The 21,316-nt window shown below is 39.5% G+C and overlaps 1 long non-coding RNA gene and 1 pseudogene across 1 annotated transcript; both read right to left on the reverse strand.

Moving 5' to 3' along the window:
- Window positions 1–9,271: 9,271 nt before the first annotated feature.
- LOC143679266 (uncharacterized) lies at window positions 9,272–20,517 on the reverse strand. Its single transcript, XR_013173620.1, has 5 exons — window positions 20,307–20,517; window positions 14,394–14,817; window positions 10,408–10,559; window positions 9,615–9,665; window positions 9,272–9,527 (listed from the first exon to the last, which is right to left on the reverse strand). It is a non-coding gene; the product is annotated as an uncharacterized LOC143679266 (long non-coding RNA).
- LOC143679456 (putative ATP-dependent RNA helicase DDX47) lies at window positions 17,288–18,693 on the reverse strand (annotated as a pseudogene).
- Window positions 20,518–21,316: the final 799 nt, after the last annotated feature.

Genomic DNA, 21,316 nt, shown 5'->3' on the forward strand with positions numbered 1-21,316 from the left:
ATGCACTTCCATATGCTTCCCCTTATTTGAGTCCCTCAACAAGCCTGTAGGAGGTAGACAGAACCCCCCCCTTTTTTTTGGCTGAGGAAATTGAGGCACAGAGTAGTGAAGAGATGTCTTAGTCTGCCCAGGTGGCAAGTGCTAGTGCTGAGGCTCAAACCTTCTCCACGTCTCTCTACGTCAAGTGCTCTTTCTGTTAGATGAAGTCACTGAATTGCACAACTTGAACAGCACCCGTGGAGTTTTGCATTACACAGCATGAAAGCCTGAGCAAGGCAGCCTCACCCAGGCTACGTGATGCAAACAGAATACAAAAATCTAAGTTTGCTTTGAAGAAGACCTCCCCACTGATGAAGGTTTTGTCAACTGTGGGTTAAGGACTTTTGCGTTTTCATAGTGGGATTCATACGTAATAAAGAAGTTGGAAAATAATCTAACATAATCTAACAAACCCCATCTTCTTTCAGAGCCAGGGAATGTGTGTCTCAGAAGATAAGTGCTTGGCATGCAGGCAGGACAAAGGTCAATAGTGTGTACGTGTAGGAGTCTGCGTTGGTGCATGTGTTTCTTGTCTACTTTGGATTCCTCCCCACCTCTCTGACATCTAGAAGGATCCCTGAGCTTCACACTGGTGACCCTGATCTGGTGATCTAAGTAGTGACGGAAACCTGCTGTCATTTTCAATGTGGAAGAAGTGAGCCTCCCAGCCCCTTCTTCTCCTACGAGGATGAGCCTCCCCCTTTTCTGCATATGGCTCTTGTAAGTTGCTTCCACTAGTCATGGCTGGGCCCAGCACACAAGCCATGACAGAATCTTCAGGGAAGATCAATGATGGGGCCATAGAGAGGTATGAGCCTTTTAAAAATCCTCTTAAATCCCAAATAGAGCTATGCCAAATAAATATACAACATAAGTAATATCATGTGCTTGCTATGCAAATGCAGTTGCAAGGGAATTCACTTAGCACCTCCCCTTCCTTGCACAGCTGCCCTTCTGCCTATCCTGCACAGAACTGTATTCCCCCTCATTTTTCCTGCCCTCCTTGGTCCTCTTTGTATCTCAGGGGCAAAAATTTCTGTGTGTCTGAGAAATACACATTTGCCTTATCTCTTCTTCTGGATCCTGAACTTCCTGGGGCAGAGATATCTTATTTAGTTTTTAATTCCCCCAACTCTAATATTACATGTGACACAAAGCAAGTGCACATTCAATCAGCATGAGTTGACTTGAGTAGAAATATGAAATCCATGCCACAGGTACCATTTCAGCCCCATCTTTGTCACCGAGAAGAGGACATCGTCAACTGAGTTTCCTGACCTGCCATGCAAAGGGCTGGCTTCTCACCTAACTCTGCCCTCTCCCAGGCTTCCAGACCTCCATCCACTCTTCTTCAAACTGGAGCAAAATAATGGGTTGTGTAAGGATGACCTTCTGTTTTCCTATCCACTTTTGCACTCTCGCCCTTTTCATTGATGCTGCCTTCCCCACCCCTCTGATCCCCTTCAGATTATAGGGCTCTGAGTCCATGTGAGGATACCATTTCCAGGCCAAAGTCTGCCTTCCCTCCCTCCCCACCAGTACCTGCATTGCGTTTTTATCCCCTTGTTCTGTAGGTACCATTCTCCCTTCACATGGCTCGTCTCCTATCCCCGGTCTGAGCTCAGTAAGGCTAGATCAGTGCTTCTCAACTTGGCTGACATTTTGGCCAGATCAGACAATTCTTTGTTGTGGAGCTGGACTGTGCATTGTACAATGACCAGCAAAGGTTAGCCAAATAGGAAGTTAGGGGGAAGAGTCCACACTAGACCATCCCCACTTCTGACACCAATCAGAAGTTTGAGTGGGACTTCCCCAAACCACTCTCAGGTTTGATACTTTGCTAGAAGGGCTCACAGAATTCATCGATAGCTGTTATTCACACAGTTACAGTTTATTATAGGGAAAAGACACAGATTAAAATCAGCCAAGTGGGGAAAGAGCATGGGGCAGAGTCCAAGAAAGATACCAAAGCGGAGATCCTGGTGTTCCGTCCCCGAGATGTCAGGACAATGTTATTTTCCCAGCATCGATGTGTGACAGCATGCACAGAGTATTCCCCACTAAGGAAGCTCACCTGCGCCCAGATGTCTAGAGTTTTACCTGGGGCTCCATCACGTGGATGTGATTAATTACCCATGTGGCTGATTTCTGTCTCCAGCCTCCACTGTAGCTTGACACGTGGCCCAAAGCTTCCAGCTTACGTCACACTGCTGGTCTTTCTGGTGTGGCCAGCCCCACCCTAAGACTACCCGGCATGGTCGCACATACCCTAAATCACATCGTTAGAGTATCTGGTGATGTAGGCCCCCGGGCAGAAATAGTCCTATCAGGCATGAACTCCGAGAAGCAGAGGGCAAAGACAAGACCTTTTTTTCAGCAAGGTTAAATTCTTTGCTACATACCACTTACCCCCAAGATGCCAGTTGAACCTGTCCTTCCTCAACCTCAAATATGACAACCAAAAATAGTTTTACACATTGTCACATATTCCCCAGGGGGGGAGATTGTACCCGGTTGAGAACAGCTGAGCTAGATAATCCTCACGGGCTTTTTTTTTTCTTTAGAAATATATATATTAATGTTCATTGTACAGCCTCAGCACTACTTTTTCTTCTTTTTTTTACCATTGCACTACTTCAATTAAAAATAGAGTAAAAAAATGTATAAGAAAATGAAAGGACCTTCATCTGAATGAATCAGTTACAATGAAATTCATATTCTAATTAGAACTATGGAGTTATCTTTTAGCTTCTCTTCCTGATGATATTTTTTTTTAAGAGAAGTTGTGGGTTTATAGAAAAATCACGCATAAAATACAGGGTTCCCACATACCACCTGTTCTAGTTTGCAAGCTGCCAGAATGTGATATACCAGAAACAGAACGGTTTTTTAAATGGGCAATTTAAAATATATAAATATTTGTATTGATAAAACAATATGCAAACACTAACATTCTTAATATACAAACATTCCATACATAGTGTACAGTCAATGGCTCACAGTAGCATCACATAGTTGTGTATTTATCACCATGATCATTTTTTAGAACATTTGCATCACTCCAGCAAAAGAAATGAAAAAAGAAAAAACTCATACATACCATACCCCTTATCTCCCTGTCATTGACCATTTGTACTTCCATCTACCCAATATATTTTAACTTTTGTTCCCCTTATTATTTGTATATTTTTTATGCATAGCTTTTACTCATTTGTCTATACCCTAGATAAAGGGAGCATCAGACACAAGGTTTTCACAATCACACAGTTGCATTTTAAACATTATATCTTTATAAAATTGTCTTCAAGAAACAAGGCTACTGGAACACAGCTCTCTAGTTTCAGGTACTTCCCTTTAGCCACTCAAATACACCATAAACTGAAAAGGAATATCTATATAATGCCTAAGAATAACCTCCAGGATAACCTCTCAACTCTGTTTAAAATCTCAGCCACTGATTTATTTTTTCTCATTTCTCTCTTCCCCTTTTTGGTCAAGAAGGCTTTCTCAATCCCTTGATGCTTGGTCCCAGCTCACCCCGGGATCTCTGTCCCATGTTGCCAAGGAGATTTACACACCTGGGGCTCATGTCCCACGTAAGAGGGAGGACAGTGGGTTCACTTGCCATGTCAGCTTACAGAGAGAGGCCACATCTGAACAACAAAAGAGGTTCTCTGGGGGTTACTCTTAGGCCTAATTTTAAGTAAGCTTAGTCTATCCTTTGCAGGAATAAGTTTTACAGCAGCAAACCCCAAGATCAGGGGCTTGACTTATTGATATGGTTGTCTCTATTGCTTATGGGAGTATCAGAAATTCTCCAAATGGAGAAGTTGAATCGTTCTCCTCTTCTCCCTATTCCCCTAAGGGAACTTTGCAAAAACTTCTTTATTCACTGTCCAAATCACTCTGAGATTTATTGGGGCATCACACTAACCTGGGCAAACCAAAAAAATTTCATGCCCTATTCAAGATTTCTTGTACTTAAGTGTTCAACTAAACTGACTATGCAAGTTAAAGTAGGAAATGCACTATCCAAAATATAAATTTTGCACCAAATAAACATTCTCCCTTTAGTCTCACACAGAAGTTGAAGTTTTAAGATACAGACGATATCATCCTCTACCCAGTCTTCTGATATGCCTTAGTCCTATCCAGATCAGTTTCATTCGTATCTCGACTTGATGTCTGATCACTTAAAAAGGGAAATTTATTAAGTTGCAAGTTTACGGTTCTAAGGATGTGAAAATGTCCAAATTAAGGCACCAAGAAGAGGCTACCTGCACTCAAGAAAGGCCTGTGAAGATCAGGATTTCTCTCTCAGCTGGGAGGGCATATGGTGACATCTGCTAGTTTTCTCTCCTGGCTTCTTGTTTCATGAAGCTCCCTGGGGCCAGTGAGGGAGTGCATTTTCCTTCTTCATCTCCAAAGGTCTCTGGTTGTATGGACTCTGTAGCTTTTTCCAAAATGGTTCCTTCTTAAAGGGATCCAATAAGAAACCCCATCTTGAATGGTTGGAAACACATCTCCATGGAAGCTATCTAATCAAAAGTTACCACCCACAATTGGGTGGGTCATATCTCCATGAAAAAGTAAAAAAGCTCCCACCCAGCAATATTGAATAAGGATTAGAGGACATGGCTTTTCTTGGGTACACAATAGATTCAAACCAGCATACCGCCCTATCATTAACACTTGGCATTAGTGTGGTACATTTGTTACAATTAATGAAAGAACATTTTTATAACATATTTATTAACTTTAGTCTATGGCTTAACTTAGGGTTTGCTGTTTGTATTATACTGTCCCATGGATTTTTTAAAAAAATGTATTCTTGTCACACACATGTAACATAAAATTTCCCTTTGTAACCACATGCAAATATGTAATTCAGTGCTGTTAATTATGTTCATACTGTCATGCTACCAGCACCACCATGCATTACCAAAATATTTCCATCATCCCAAATAGAGCTTCTATGTAATTTAAGCCTTAATTCCCCATTCCCTACCCCCAACCCAACCCCTGGTAACCTACAGTCTAGATAGAGAATGCACCATAATTATGCTCACCAGCATGCACGAATGCTCCAATTTCTCCACATCCTTTCCAACACTTTTTTTCAATAGTAGCCATTCTAGTGGGTGTGAAATGGTATCTTGTGGGTTTTATTTGCATTTTGCTAATAACTAATGATGTTGAGAATATTTTCATGTGCTTCCTGGACATTTGTATATTTTCTTTGGAGAAATGTCTTTTGAGGTCTTTTGCCCATGTTTATATTGGGTTGTTTGTCTTTTTGTTGTGGCACTATAGGATTTCTTTATATGTTCAGGATATTATATCCTTATTGGATATGTGGTTTCCAAGTATTTTCTCCCATTGCGCAAGTTGTTATTATTTTTATTTTATTTTATTTTATTTTTACATAGGCAGGCACCGGAAATGGAACCCGGGTCCTCTGGCATGGCAGGCAAGCATTCTTGCCTGCTGAGCCACCATGGCCCACACACAAGTTATTTTATTCTCTTAATAATATCCTTCGATGCAAACAAGTTTTTAATTTTGATGATGTTCCATTTATCTATTTTTTCTTCTTTGGCTGCTTATGCTTTCGGTGTAAAGTTCAAGAAACCATTGCCTAATGTGAGGTCCTAAAGATGCTTCCCTATGTTTTCTCCTAGGAGTTTTATAGTTTTTGATCCATTTTGAGTTGGTTTTTGCATATGGTGTGAGATGGGGTACACGTCATTCTTTTGCGTATGGTGATCTGGTTTTCCCAGCACCAATTATTGAAGACTATTCTTCTCCCCCTTGTCCAAAAGTGGTTAGCCATGTGCTGGTTTGAAACTATCGTATACACCAGAAAAATTAGGTTCTTTTAATCCTAATCCAAGTTTATGGGGCAGACCTACTGTAGGGCGGAATCTTTTGATTAGGTTGTTTCCATGTACATGTAACCCACACATTTGTGGGTGTGTCCTTTTGTTTAGATGGAGTTGTGATTCTACCCATTCAAGATAGGTCTTATTTAGTTTTACTGGAATCCTTAAAAGAGCCAACACAGAGAGCAGACAGACATTTGCAGGTGCAGAAGATGCCAGAAGCCCCAGGAGATGCCAGAAGCTGAGAGAGCCATTTGAAACCATTGGGAGAGGAGGACAGGAGGCATCACCATGTACCTTCTAATGACACAGAAAAACCCCAGACATAGAAAATCAACCTTTCTCCCAAGAAGGTATCCTTTCCTTGGTTGCCTTAATTTGGATGTTTTCATAGCTTTAGAATTGTAACTTGATAAATCCCCTTAACAAAAGCCAGTCCATTTTTGGTATATTGACTCTGGCAGCTTTAGCAAACCAAAATAGCCATAAATGTGAGGGTCAATTTCTGAATTCTCAGTTTCATTCCATTGGTCTATATGTTTGTCCTTCTGCCAGTACCATGCTCTTTTGATTGCTGTAGATTTGTATTAAGTTTTTGTTTGTTTGTTTTTTCATGGGCAGGCACCGGGAATTGAACCCAGGTCTCTGGCATGGCAGGTGAGAACCCTGCCTGCTGAGCCATTGTGGCCTGCCCTGTATTAAGTTTTAAGATCAGGAAGTGTGAGTCCTCCAACTTCATACTTATTGTTTTCAAGATCGCTTTGGCTATTTAGGATTCCTATCCTTCCATAGTTATTTTTTCTTTATTAGCAAAGTTGTAGGTTTACACAATGTATAAAATATAGGATTTCTATATACCATTCTTTTATTAACACCTTGCATTGGTGTGGAATATTTGTTACAGTTAATGAAAGCACATGTTTATAATTGTAATATTACCAATGGTCCATGATTTAACTTGGGGTTCATTGTATAGTGTAGGTCCATGGATTTAAAAAAAAATTTTATTCTGTTACTATATACATATACAATCTAATATTTCTCCCTTTAATCATATTCAGATATACATTGCAGTGCTCGTAATTGCATTCATAACATTGTACTATCATTACCACCACCCATTATCAAAACATAATTCCAAATAAGAACTCTGCACATTTTAAACCTTAACTTCCCATTCCTTATCCCATCCAGTACCAGGTAACTTATTCTAGATTCCGACTTTATGAGCTTGCTTATTTTAATTGTTTCAAATCAGTGAGGTCATACAATATTGGTCCTTTTTGTGTCTGTCTTACTTCACTCACCACGATGTCTTCAAAGCTCATCCATGTTGTAGCATGTATCAGAACTTCATTCCATTTTATGGATGAATAATATTCCATGGTATGTATATACCACATTTTGTTTATCCATTCACCAGATAATGGATATTTTGATTGGTTCCATCATTTGGTAATTGTGAATAATGCCAAAAACATCAGTGGACAAACACATGTTCTAGTCCCTGTTTTTCAGTATTTTGGGTATATACCCTTCCATATAAATTGATGATTGGCCTTTCTATTTCTGCAAAGAATATTGGAATTTTAGTTGGTATTACATTAAATCTAAAATTGCTTTTATCTTAACAATTTTTGGTCTTCCAATCCATGAACATAAAATATCCTTCAACTTATTTGGGTCTTCTTTGATTCTTTTAGCAATGTTTTGTAGTTTTCTCTGTTCAAGATCTTTACATCCTTGGTTAAATTCATACCTAGATATTTGATTCTTTTAGTTGCTATTATAAATGGAATTTGTATTGATTTCTTCTTCTGAATAGAAACATTTCTTCTTCTGTATAGAATCATTACAGATGTTGGGATGTCGATCTTGTACCCCATCATTTTACTGAATTATTACCACTTATCTAGCCTTGTTGTGGATTTTTCAGGATTTTCTCTATGTAGAATCTTGTCATCTGCAAATAGGAAAATTTTTTCTTCTTCTTTTCCAATTTGGATGCCTTTTATTTCTTTTTCTTGCCTAATTGCTCTGGTTAGAACTTCCAGTACACTGTTGAATAATTGTAGTGAAAGTGAGCATCCTTGTCTTGTTCCTGATCTTGGAGGGAAAGATTTCAATCTTTCACCATTAAGTATGATATTAGCTGTGGATTGTTCATATATGTCCTTTATCATGTTGAGGAAATTTCCTTCTCTTCTTAATTTTCTAAGTGCTTTTATCAAGAAACAGTGCTGGACTTTTCAAATGCATTTTCTGTATCAATTGAGATGATCATGCATTTTTTCCCCTTAATTCTATTAATGTGGTGTGTTACATTAATTGTTTAGGTTAGGTTGAAGCCCCCTCATATACCTGGGATAAATCCCACTTGATTGTGGTATATAATTGTTTTGCACTGTTGGATTTGGTTTACAAGCATTTTGTTGAGAATTTTCACATCTGTATTCATAAGTATTGTCTGTCTCTTTAACTTTTAAGTAGACAACTTCCTCTTATTCTGTTGAACATATCTGGGTTGATATCATATTTGAGAAGACTAGAAGAGGTCTCCAAGGCCCAATATAGTAACCACCATCACAGGAAGTCATAGAGTTGATAGTGAGGTGTCCTGGATGTCAAAGAAGTAAAATCCATTCTAAATAATTAAGATAATTCCATGCATGAGGCCTGTCCTATGGAATGCTTAGTAGCATCCGTAACTTCTACGGATGCCAGTGACACCATCCCCCCATTTATGACAACCAAAAATGTCACCAGACAATGCCAAATATCCCCCGGGGGTCAGAATTGCCCCCCAAGTGAGAAACACTGCTCTAGTCTAATAGATTAAAAATGAATGTGGAGTGTTGTCATAAGTCTGCCAAAGTTAAGAGTAAAGAGGATAAAGATAAGTAATAAAAATAGATGAGGGGTTTAAGAATTACTGATTGTACATGTAGATTGGAATGATTTCTAATTGTTTTGTTAATTCTTTTTTTAATTAATAAAAAAAAAAAAAGCCAGAAATAAAAAAAAAAAAAAAATAGATGAGGGGAATAAAATGGCTCCCTTTCTTACTCGTATTAGTAATCCTCCATTTATTTAATGATCTGGAAATGATATTTGATGTTCAAAATCCAGGATTGGTACCTGCAGCATAGAAACATCGCCTTTCCTACACATGCCCCATTAGTGTTCCCTCCAGAAAATTATTATAAAAGCTTATGAAACCATATTAAATTTCCATACTCAGTTTTGCCTAATTTTTAAAAATAAATATTTAAACTCAAAAAAAAAAAAAAAGGAAAGAAAAAATGAATGAATAGCATAAAACCCAGAAATCAAGAGTCCAAAGAACTGACCTTTGTTAGTGTCCATCGGTACTGTTGTGGGCAAGGGATGCCCTCAACGTAACTGTAGCTACCTTCTGAGGATAGAAATAGAGGCTTTAGTCCTCACAGGCCACTGTCATTGGCAACTGATATCCTCAAACTGAACTTCCTCTGCTTTGATCCCACGCTGCTCACTATGGTGGACATTTTGGCTGCCCAGCATCTGAAACTCATCTCTGTCTTGGGGAAATTCACCTTCTCGACGAATCCGTCTTCTACTGAAAAGCTGAAAAACAGATTCTCATATTTCCATCCTCCCTTGCAGCTAGGGACCAAGTATGTGACCTGAGCTCCACTACTCGGTTGTACCCACCTCAGAGTCACAGGAACCACAGGGAACCCTCATTGGTGGCATCAGTAACATCTGCAAAAGAATCAGTTTTCTCAGGTAGCAGTGGCAGCCCCCAGTGAGAGGGCCAGGCATACCAATGGTACAGCACCAGTATTCTGAGCTCAGAAGCACTGCTATTGCACCCTTGCTAGATCCCTTGTTAAGCGTGACTGTTAGTGTTTTGGATTTTTTTTTTTTTGTACACTGTATAGCAGGGTCACTTTTCACTCTTTTTCAGTGTGAGTATCCCATTATCACAGCACCATTTGTTGAATTTTTGTTTGTTTGCTTGTTTGTTTGGTTTTTAGGGAAGTGCATAGGCTGGGAATCGAATGGGGTCTCCTGTATGGCAGGCGAGAATTCTACCACTGAACTACCCTCATACCCCGTGACTGCTGTTCTTGACTGGGTAACTCTGAACCTTGTTTTTTAGCCCTCTGGACGAGTTGGACAGCTGCTGGAAACATCTTAATAATTTTTCTGCTTAAATTTGCTGAAGTTGGTTGATGTTGCTTGCAAGCAAGAACTCTGACTGGTATAAAAATTAGTACTGGGGAGGGGGATGCAAGGGTGCTTCAGTGGTGGAATTCTTGCCTGCCATGTGGGAGAGATGGTTTGATTCCCAGCACATGCACTTTCTCCAAAAAACAAACAAAAATTCAACAAATGGTACTGCAAAAACGGGATGCTCACATGGAAAAAGAATGAAATGTGACCCCCGCCATAAAGCACACACACACACACAAAAAAAATAGTACAGCGGTGGGAAGCTTACTTCCAATTGTCCAGACAATTTCAAAGGAGAAAGCAAGGTCCAATTCCTGAACTCTTGACTCAATGCATATTCTGAAGACCATGGATCAGGTATGATGGGGCTAAACGAATCTCATTTCTTCTAACCACAGGGCTGAGCAAAAAATTAGGAATCTGGCAAACAAACAAGGAAAAACCAACAAACCAATCAACAAACAAAGCCCCTCAAAGTTTGACATTAAAATACTTTTTAATTATAACATGAATTGAAGTCACGGTATATGAAGAGTGCAACCCTGAAAACCGGAATGAGGCTATGTGGGAGCACACTCATTCAGAGCACATCCAGCCCCCAAGACCCACTGAGACTCCCATGCCAGCAGAAGCAGATAACCTTTGCTTTCTTATCACACCATTCCCATTTTGCTTGAAGACTTTAAAATGACTTCGTTGAAGGTAATTGCCTTGAAAGGGTCAACAATTCTTCTAAATCCCATCTTCCCTATACCTCATTATCTCCAGATGTAAAACTTGAGTGAGAACCCAGCATGCATCTGGAATCCACCCATGAAGTCCAACCCAAAAGGAAAATACTTTCATAACTAAACAAATGCAATTTCCCCCCTTTATATAAGCAAATATTGTGGATACTCGTAGAAATATATTCTGAGGGGACTAGACCAAGGAGTGAAAAACATAACTTTAGATCCAACTGATTTTATCAATCAATATCCTTTAGCAGAAACTCTGTATTCAACCTACTAGTGTAAGCAGTTGGGAAGTGCTTCTAAATGTTTGCGACTAAAACCTCAATTTAACATGGCCTTCATTTATTGAAATCAAGAGGTCAGAAACACGGTAAGTGTAAAACACAGTAAAAAAACCAAAGAGAGAATTAGGCATGTGGGAGGGGATTTACAGTGTGTGACCTCTTCGCCCACACTCTAAATACATTCCCTAAGAAATTCAATAAAGCACTCCCTTCACAAATGCATTAGAGAATATATTGATTGGTGAGGGAAATGTCAGTTCATCTGAAAAGTACAAAACAGAATTTCCATTGCCAGCATCAAGATGTAAATCTGGGTAAACTAGCAGGCAACAGTCTTTATAAGTGACCAGTTCCATAGTTCTCAAACTTTGACGGATAGCTGAATCATCTGGAGGGTTTATTACTAAAACACAGATGACTGGACCCCGTTCCCAGAGTTTCTTACACAGTAGATCTGGAGTTCCCAGGTGATGTCAATGTTACTGATTGAGGGACCACACTCTGAGGACCCTTGATCTTAATGATTTGGGGTCTTGACAATCAATATAAATGAACAGTTTGTTAAGAGCCTACCTAATTTGCAACACCCCCAAAACACTAGGAATTATGAACAGAGGTCTTGCTTGAATCACCACAGCAGTGTCACTGACTCCCATCCGATTCCCAGGTTGTCAGTTTACAGACCCAGAGCCCTTGGATGGAGATAGTTGGGACCATGTAAGGAAGAACCATGCAATAATCTCACATGTCCTTTGTTTCTATCATCCTGCTTGCCGTCTACAAAGGATCCTGTGATCACTTCCTAGAGGAAAAGGAAATGCTTAATCTTTTCAGGAAGTATTGAATAATATCTCTGAGCAACACTAGTTTCCAGGAACCCAAAATGCCAATATTATCCACAATCAGAGTTGAGACTTATGAAGGTCATGTGATAAATGGGGGTTTCACTTGAGTTCCATCTCACAGTGGGCTCAGCGAGACCCAAATTTCAGAGATCCACAGCTATTTCCCTAGTTTCTGAGTGTATCATTAGCACAGATTTAGTCTGCAATCTGTAGTGATCTCCACATTTGATCCTTGCCATGGAATAAGGATTATTATAGCTGGAAAAGTCATTTGGAAGCCCCTGGCTCTTCCTCTCCCTCACAACACAGTAAATTAAGAGCAATACCTCATCCTTGGTAAAATTGAAAAGATAAATGTCATTATTATGGACCTGAAAAGATATAAAGAGTACATCAGCCACGGTGCTCCAAGAGAAACAGAAACAGCAGGAGATAAGATAATTTATCTTAAGAGATTTATTACAAAGAACTGGATTAAAGTGGTTGTAGGGGCTGGCAAGTATGAAATCCATAGGACAGGCTGGCAAATATGCAACTGAGGCAGGATTTCATGCTGCAGTCCCGAAGCAGGATATTCCTTCTTTGGCCAACTTCAGTTTTTCCCTTAAGGCCTTCAACTGATTGGATGAGGCCCACCCACATTATCTAGGGAAATCTTATTTATTTAGTCAACTGATTGTAGATGTTACCCACATCTTCAGAATACCTTCACAACAAAGCCTAAATTAGTGTTTGATTAAATAACTGGATAGTACAGCCTACTCAAGTTGACATGTAAAACTAACCGTCACAGGATAGGATTACTTTCATACTCTTAGTTGATTTGCATTTTGGCCAGTATTAAAAATGGATGTATTGTAACCTAGGTTCTTGAAGGCAATTGTATAAAGATATGTTTACAAGGTGACTGCGTGATTGTGAAAACCTTGTGCCTGATGCTCCTTTTATGCACAGATGAGTAAAACATATGGATAATAAGTAAATAAAGGAATAAGTAAACAAATAAATAGGGGGTACAAAGGGCAAAATAAATTGGGTAGATGGAAACACTAGTGGTCAATGAAAGGGAGGGGAAAGGTGTATGTTATGTATGAATTTTTTCTTTTTATTTCTTTTTCTGGAGTCAGGCAAATGTTCTTAAAAATGAGCATGGTAAGGAATACAACTATGTGATGATATTGTAAGCTACTGATTGTACATCATATATAGAACGTATGTATGTGAACATTTCTAAATTTAAAAAATGGATGTGTTTCAGATAGTGACAGAAACTTATTGTGAGTTAAATCAGGGAGTGATTCCAATTACAACTCCTTTCCAGATATTTCATTACTGGAGCAAATATTCACAGCTCATGGCATCTGGTATATAGTTATTGATCTCTATCCTCCAAAGCAGAAAACACCAGAAGTAGTTTGCTTTCACCTAGTGGGGAGATCAGTGTACCTACAGTGTGTTGCCTCGTAATTGTAGCAAATTCCTAGCCTCGTGTCAAAAATAGGCACAGGGACCTTTGCAGCAAGCTATTTCACTATATAATTGAGATAGATACCCGGAAAGCAAAAAGTAGCTATACCCCGAGATGCACTGCCATGGCCGAGGATGCCAAATGTTGGGTGATAAGCGCCACAAATATACTAGGACTAATATCTCAGTGAAGTTATTCTAAGGGTCCAGTAGTCTGGGATAACTTTAAATGTCAGCTAGTAAGAGAATTTTTCATCTTCTTATAGGTGACTTAATGCCAAGTAGTCATACGCAAGTATCACCGCAGGGACAAAATTCTCATGAAAATATACCTTTTATTGAAAAGGCTTTTTCTGAGTACTCAGGGAAAAGGAGCCTAACCCTTCTAGGCTGTGCAGTTGCATGCTGTGCGTATATGCGGTTTCATCCTTTTAAAGTCTGCTTTTGACTTACAACGTTTGACTGTTCCAGGACCCACCTCTATTTTTTAAACCGAAATTGTCACATAATTTATATTGCTGTTTCATTTTTAGACCCTACTGCTTGTACTACCCTTTCATCAACTTAGACATGTAAAAGACTTCTTGTCTTACTTCGCTTTTTGAATAGCAAACAAGAAACATTTCCAGGGTTTTGTATGTTGTTGCACTTCAAAACAAAATGAATAATAAGACAAAAAAAAAAAAGAAAACTGGCTTCTCTGGCACATAAACTACTGTCCATTCTCTAAAGAGGACAAATAAAAGGTATTTTAGCAGTTCTTCACCTTTGCTCTTCTCTCCATATGACAAGGCTAGGTGTAATTAATTACATCAGTAGGCAAATATGAATCTTCTATTAAATACTTAACCCTGTTTAAATGCCAATAATTGTATTTGAAATATAGACACGTTGACCCTTTCTAATTAGGAATTTATAACTTACCTGGGGTGTGAGATGCAACTAAAGATTGTAAATAATGTAATTATAAAAGCATGTCCATATGTGTTTTAAGACATCCGAATTGTCTCTGGAAGCTGATACCTGATATAAATTGCACCCTTTCCTTTTTGGAAAAAGTGCAGAAATTCCTCAGTTGTCAATATACTTGAAGATCTAAAACAGGCTTGTGTTGGCTATGAGTTCTGCATCAGCATACTTGGGACACCCAGGACTTCCTTACTTGACTAGTATTTTCTCTACATTCCTGCTAAAGGTTCTGCCTTTCTTCCTTTCAACAAAGACTAGGAAGGCAAACTTCTCATCCACGTGGCTGAAGCTGACAGGAGAAAAAGCCTCATCACCGTGAAATGTAACCAAACCTCATAGCTGTCTTGTTTTCCATCAGAAGGGAGTAATTTTCTTTTTTCTAAAAAAAGAAAGGAATCAAGAATGAGCTCCATAGTATTAAGAATTTGGGGGGGGGGGTACCTTCACTATGAATAACTTTCTAGATTGATATTAAATATTATCGTTTCTGTTAGCAGCAAAAGTTACAACCTGCAATTTACATGAATTTGTGTCTGGTACATAATTTGAGTTCTCAGGAATAGATATGGGCAAGGGTAGAAAGAGTATATATTTACATTTGAGGGCTTTAGCCACAAGATTAAGACAGAAAATGTACAAGAATTTTAAATAGAGCCTGGAAGCAGTTTCAATGTTGGACCCTAATATATTCTCCTCCAATATTATGGGTAATATTTTACTTTTTTCTTTATGACCTCATCAATTCATCTTCTTTCCCCTTCCCTCCAAGTTCAAGTCAAACCATGGGGTATGTAAATGGCTTGTGGTTTACCAACTAAGCCTCTGTGTCTCATTTCTGTTGATTAATCTAGCAAGGCTAAATTGTTTCACATCTGGAGTCATTTTCTTCATGCAAGTCTTTTTTTCTTCATCAAAAAAATGAATAGTTTTATAGTCTTACTAGAAGTGCTGAACACACTCAGAGACGCCCCTCTGCTGTCATCCTTTCCTTGCAAATGACCTCAGCTGTTAGAGGCTGATATGTACCACGTTAGAGAATCTCAGAGCACATGCCATATTCCATTAAGAATGAAGTCTGCCTGTCTGTCTGTCATTTATCTATCTATCTATCTATCTATCTATCTATCTATCTATCTATATCTATCTATATATCTATCTATACCTATCTATCATCTATGTCTATTTATCTATCATATATTGATCACCTATCATCTGTCAACAGAAAACTATGGCCCCACTTGTCAATTAGCCACTTTCTTCTTCTACCTTCTTTCTCCCTTCCTTTATCATATTATCTCCTGGCTCCTCTAAACTGTCCTCCACTCACATATATCATAATGAGCAGCAAACAAATGTAGAGCAAATTAACAATAAAGTAAGCCTTGTGTTAGATTTCAATTAGTTGTAAATACCTTATCCATGGGTACCCCTTTTAGGATATATCTGTGGTGGAAAGCACATCATTCCTACATTTAGGAAAATCCTCCAATGAATAGTCTACATCTGACTACCACAAAGAATTTTACTGACATCTACTTTTTACTTCTCACCAGATACTTGCGTCTAAGAAGCACAATCTTTGAAGCATGCATGTTCCATTGAGATATATATGAAAAGTTTTTCTTCAGCCAAAAAACCTCCCCAATCTTCTTAAATTATCTTAATAATTCTTTGGAAATTCTTCACTCTGGTCCTGCCATGCCAGACACACTCTCCTCTAATAAAGGTGTTGCATTTAACAAAAATTATTAGGCAATTTATATATGCAAAAGTCCTCAGAGCAGAAGACTGGGCTGTTCAAAGTTGTTTCCATCCAGCCCTCCTCTCCCCTAACCAACCCCTACAGTGTCAATGCAGGTCTCCTCCCCAAGCGCTGAGTGACTATCCAGCTCTATACCTCTTGAGTTCAATCATGCAATAAATGGGACAAAAGAAAGAAGACTGAAACCAATGGACACTGATGACAAGTGGATGAAATTGGGTCTTGAAATTACCCTAGACTTCTGATGCATTCTGACTTTTCTCTAGTCATCTGGGAGGTGAGTCTACATAAGAAACCAGTCTTCTTAACCACAGGCTTATCCCCAGAGGCCAGGGAAGTGAATCTTGGGATCTAATTTGGAGATCTCAAAAAAGATCTTTGAAGTCTTTCTGATGGGCTTTGCTTCATCCCCAAGACAAAAAGCAATCTCCTTCCACTTAAGTAGGACTTCCCTTTCAAAGCCAAAGACCATCTTACTTCTTGGTTACTTATTTTTAAAGTTATAAATAATGTTTATCTTAAATTAAGGGCAATCAATGAATTTTTCCATGTAACTGCCACTGTAATAAATTAGCAAGAACTTATTTAAATAAGAGCTTTCTCTTCCACTCCAAGATCCTCAGGGAGTTTGAATCTTATAAAAATATTTTTCACTTCTCCTCTAATAATGCACAAGTTGAGATAGCTTAACATCACCATCTGGTAGGAGGAGAAGATCCTTTCCTTTATAATTATAGGTCATGTGCTTCATCAATCTAGTCCTTGACTTGTAGCTGAAAAAGGCAAAATACCTGTGTGAAGTGATAGAAGAACATGTTCTACTCGCATCATGAATGAGGAATCAAGGCCAAAGAACATGAATAGTGTGGACATCAGCCACTGTAGAAAAAAATGTCCTGCAGTGATGATATTCCAACACACAGAAAAAGGGGAATTCCTACTGAATTAGCCGGACAGATCCTGTACATAAGTCTGAGAGATTTCAGTCTGAGGAACTCTGTTTGAAAAGGTTTCATTTTTTCCTTCAGTCTTCTTAACAGAACAGAAACTATTAAACTCAAGTCTCTGTAAAAGTGATTAATGACTTTTACATTTTTAAAATTTTTCCTCCGACCAGCTTGTAACTGACACCAATAACACCTTCTGTATCATCATTGTCCCCAGCAACCTCCTACATGCATTTCTTCTTTTCTCCATGCTCCCTTAATTCCATTTGGGCAGTCTTTGGGCTTTGGTTACATGTTCTGTCAGCATGATAACGGCTTTATCCTGTGTTGCAAAGGCAGGTGTTTCTCCCCAATTAAGTGTTCTAGGCATTGAAAGAGTTCCACATCATACCATGTGACAAAGGTAATAGTCTTTCCAGAGTGCTCACCTTGAGCTTTTGACCTACTCCATGGATGCAATTCTTAGAATGGGTAGGAAAGTCAAAGCTGATAATGATCCAAAGGAGGAATACCTAAACCTTGGTTTGCAACACCAGTTGCAAGAAGAAAGGAATGAACCCCTGCCTTGAACTTAGTAAGGGATCCTAGGTTCTGGGTCTGGCTCATCTGTCCATGGAGGGGACGGCAGTGAATCCAAAATTTCATAGTAGCAAAGCTGTTCTCTGAGTATTTTTACAGGTGCTACAGGATATTATAAAGGATTTTCCAGCCAATTCATTTAGAATACAAATAAGGCAGGTATCCTTGAATGTAGAGGGAATAAAAAGATAATATTACTATAATTTCTCAACTGTCTGGTATTTTGAGGAAACAGCACATTTCACGGGGTTCTTCAGAGCTGTTTCCTAAAGCTTTTGCACCTACTTGGTCATGGTAGTAGAGACGAGAAATGTTTTCTGATCTCAGACAATCACTTTCCGGATCTTGTCAACCTCAGTCTCAACATCCATATTCAATATTTGGTCTGCTTCATCCATGACCAAGTATTGAGACCTCTCAAGCTGAAATCTTATGTATTTTCCAAATGCTCAATCAATTTACCAGGAGTCATGAGGACTATATATGGTTTTTTCACCAGGGCCAGAGATTGGGACATTGAACCAATTCCACCTACAATCACAGCACTTTACTCTCCAATAGAGGACCCCAGGTGTTCACCATGCTCAGAGATCTGAAAGGCCAACTCCCGAATGGGGGTGAGAGCTAAGGCCAGAAAACACTGTGGAATCTCCAGCAGGGCATTCAGACTGGGAAAGTAAAGGCCCCTGGCCTTCCAGAGCCACTTTCTACCAGATCAATGATACCACAGCCTTGTAAGGCCAAAGGAATAGCTTCGGTCTTTCTTGGTGGGCTCTGTCCATCCCAAATGGCCACAGGCTTCACACAACACATCTATCACACCCAGGTCTTTAAAAGTTTTAGTTTCCTCCTCCTCCTCCACCATTGGCTGGGAAGTCCTCGGACCTGCCCATGTCCTGTTTAACTTAGTTGTGATCATCTGACTTGCTTTGACCAATGCAATGTGAACAGATGTTACATGTGTCATTTTCAGTGAAAGCCTTAACACTTGGTGCATGCTTCTCCACATTTTCTTTAGCCTCTACCATGGCAATTGGAAATATTTATTTGGGTCTATCTTCAAAGTGCAGAGGGTGACCTTCATTGATTATGTAGCATGAGCCAAAAGCAAATATTTATTAATAAACCAATAAGAGTTTGGGGGATTATCAGCCTATCCTCATTGATATACCATGCTACACAAAATGGCAATCTCATCCCCTGCCCCAGGCCACTCTCATTTATCACCTCCTAACAGAACATATCTATTTTCTTTTTAATATACTTCCATTAGAATTAACGCTCCATGAGTACAGAGACCTTGTCTGTTTTGTTCACTGTTATGTCCAGCACATAAAACTGACTGATATATAGTAGGTGATAAGGAAATATGTGCTCTATAAATAAATAAATGCTTGGAAACATCAGGGAACACTTTATAGAACAGGGAGCGTTTAAGCTATATCTCCAAGGATGTGTGCCCAGGGGACGAAATAGCCTGTGAAAAGACCTGGCATGTCCAAGGGACTCTAAGACGTTTAGCATCATTAGAAATTAGGACTAGAATATACAGGTGTGGAAGGAACTTATGGGAGATGAGTCTAGTGGTGCAGTGGTCCAGTTCATGAAGGACCTCCTGTGCCTGATAATACACTTGGACTTTGCTTTGAGCAATGATGGCCAATAGAGTGTTTATTTCAGGAAGTGACAAAATTCAGTTTTGATTCTGCCTGAACAAATTACCTTCAGGAAGCAATCTCTGCCCAACTAATATTCTCATTTCACTTTGCCCACTGCAGCTATGCCAACCTTCATCAAATCATACTTTCTTTTTTTTTTCCCAACAAATGTTTATTGCTGCTGCAAGCAATGTACCATGTAAAGTATGTGAACAAACAGAAGCAAGGGACACTCCTTGTCTTGAAGGAGCTTCCCCTAATCTAGGGGTCACAACGAACACACGTACAGAGAAAATAAATATGCAAGACGCATGAACAAATTCACATTTGGTGGGCTCTGACTTCTCAGAACCTTTCTTTCCAACAGGACATCCACCGTGCTCCATACATGAACGTCTCTAAAGCTCACATCACAATTTCACATCATTTTCTTCTAAAAGAAACCATCATTATCAATGTCAATGTTAAGATCATCATCCTAAGATCATCATCCTTTTCATTATCACAAAAACAGCTAAAGATAACATTCGTATAGCACTTTACAGTTTACAAATCACTTCTCATTTAATCTGTTCAAGAATGCTATGGAGGATTATTACCTCGACCTTACAAATGAAGTAGAAGAAGAAAACAAAACAAAACAGGCTCTGAGAAGTTATAAGTTGTTCAAAGTCACATACTCAAAAGGGCCTGGAACTCAGATCATGCAGAGTAAAGAGAAATAGGAAACAGACCATGCCCACTTGCAGATTTTCTAACTTTTAATGTCTATAGTTTTCCTACTTCATCTGTTTCTCCTTTTGGTCAATGCATAGTTTCTGAGAATCTATGATGATTCAGACATTGTCTTGGGACTACAGACACATTGGCGAAGATACACAGTCACTCTTTCTTGAACTTAATAGCAGGTAGTGGAGCTTACCTTCTAGCCCATAGCACAGGGCTTCCTTTTGCTCCTGATATGTTAGTAAGGGAGTGTGATGGTTAATCTTATGTGTCAACTTGACTAGGTTATGTGTTCAGTTGTTTGGTCATACACTGGCCTAGATGTTACTGTGGTGGTCTTCCATAGATGGGATTAGCAGTGACAATAAGGTGACTTTTAAATGAAGGAGGATACTCTCTCCTCTGTGGGTGGGTCCCATCCAATCATTTGGAAGCCTTAAGGACAAAGAGGGTTCTGAGGGTTCCAGGATGAGGAAATTCTGCTCCAGGACTTCAACATCAACTGCTCTTGGAATTTCCAGCTTGTCGACTTCCCCTGTGAATTCTGTACTTCAACAGGAATTCTTACTGGAATTTCTGCCAACCTGCCCTATGAATCGCAGACTTGCCATTCCACACAATTCCTTAAAACAAATCTCTTATATGACACACACACACACACACACACACACACACACCCTATTGGTTCTGTTTCTCTGGAGAACCCTGACTGGTGCAAAGAGTATTTTCTCTCCGTTGGTCCATGGACAGAGCAGGTACCTTGTCACAGTCGCTCTACCTCTGCAGTACCCCTCTCTTGAGTTGCTGAGATTTTTCTCCTGGTTGAGCACAAATACTTAGGGCTCAGTTGTTCTGCTCTCATCCTGCCTCTCACCTCCCTCCAGGCTCCTGGACAGTAGCCATTTCTTGCTGGCTGGGGATGTTAAGCTGCTCGACTCTCAGATCCCCTGACTGCCCCAGGCAATGGCATAGCTCCTCTGTGTTACTTGCCTCCATCTTCCCCCCACACCTTCCCTTCTGGGGCCCGAGCTGGCTGGAGACTTGGCACCCTCCAAGGCTCCTGCACAACCACCTGGAGAGGCTAAGCTCAGTCAGGGACTAGCAAGCCCCACAGGCAGCCAACAAGCTCATTATTCTACATGGGGGTTGCTGCCAGAATGCATTCTGAAATTGTTTTGCCTTTCCAGTGCCTCTTTGTCAACAAGT

Source organism: Tamandua tetradactyla, chromosome 4 (assembly GCF_023851605.1).
Source record: "Tamandua tetradactyla isolate mTamTet1 chromosome 4, mTamTet1.pri, whole genome shotgun sequence".
NCBI classification, from domain to species: domain Eukaryota; kingdom Metazoa; phylum Chordata; class Mammalia; order Pilosa; family Myrmecophagidae; genus Tamandua; species Tamandua tetradactyla.